Consider the following 1,487-nt stretch of genomic DNA (forward strand, 5'->3'; position numbering starts at 1 on the left):
TAAGTGAGAATGCTAAATTTTGAGTTAAGGGAAGATGATTGAAGTTGGCTAAGGCACATGATAATTCTCAACAACAAAGCTTCCAGCCTAAGGCACAAATGAAGGGAAAGTCTTTCAAGAAAAAAAAAAAAATAGAACCCATAAAGATACGGGTACCTAGAATGAAATTGTTTATATTTCAGGTAAGAATCACAACAAGACACTAGATTCAATTCTAGAATTTGGAAAATGGCTTCTCACATCACACAATGGGAGAAATGAATATGTTCTAAGTCATGGCTCTGAAAGAGGAAGATACTATGGAATCTGAAAGAAACCATAAAGGAAAGACTATGGGTAGGGTAACTACTGGTAACCTCTCTCTCTCTCTCTCTCTCTCTCTCTCTCTCTCTCTCTCTCTCTCTCTGTAACAGCCCGATTTTCGTCATATTTATTTTATTTGTTTTAATGTGTGTTTATATGTGTTTGTGTGTGATTATTTGTATCTGTGTGTATTTTATTTGGGATTATTGGATTCTGACTTAAGAATGGTATTTTAGTCATTTTAGACTTAAGGGTATTTTGGTCATTTGATGAGCGAGGGTAAATTAATCTTTTTTAGAAGGTTATTTTTGGTGTTTTTAGTGAGAATAATTATTTTTACTAAGATAGAAATAACTAGTGGTAATAATTTAGAGATATTAATAATCCAGTGTTTTAACAGTTTAAGTAAGTGTTGTAACTTTTTGAGAATGTAGTGACATGAGTTTTAGAGGCCCATTAAGCTTTAACCTAATTTAGCCCAACATGTGGTGTGTATACAAGGATACTTCTTAAAGAGAAAAACTAGGTCATTTCTCATTATCACAAGTTGTCATAAACATAGAGAGAGGTAGAGAGAGAAAGTGGGAGCAAGAGAAGAGCTTAGAGGAAAGAAGATCAAAGCTTAGGAGAGGTGGAATTCAAGAGCTAAGGGGAGAATGAAGCCATAGTTAGTGTTGGTAAAGCTTTGAGGTAAGGGGGGTTAGATTTCAATCATAATCACTTAGTTGTAATCTTTTCTCTAATTCTTTGCATAAGTGCTTATTTTGGATAAGTGATTATTGTGAGCTTATTTGTTGACATTCGTGCTCTAGTTTTAGTGATATGTTTGAGGATATGAAATTGTTCATAATTGAATTGTTTATGATGAAATTGCATGTTCATAATATGTATAAATGAGTATATTGTGAATTGAGCTCTAATTGTTGAATTATGCTATGTTGTTGTTGATTTGTGGTGGAATTCATGTTTAAATGATGTTGTTGTTGTTATGAGATATTGTTGTTGATGAATCATGACTTGGGTGTTCATAATCATGGAATTTTGATGTTATTTAAGAGGTTGTTGTTGTTGTTTTTGTGGAAATGGGTTGATTTAAAGAATTATGTTAAAATGACATTTGTTTTCATGATTCATGTGTTTTTGAAAGCCCTTTTGAGTTCATGAACCTGTGAACAATCTTTGGA

Source organism: Medicago sativa, chromosome 5, assembly GCF_051527215.1.
Source record: "Medicago sativa cultivar Bolivia chromosome 5, Bolivia_mono, whole genome shotgun sequence".
Classification (NCBI taxonomy): domain Eukaryota; kingdom Viridiplantae; phylum Streptophyta; class Magnoliopsida; order Fabales; family Fabaceae; genus Medicago; species Medicago sativa.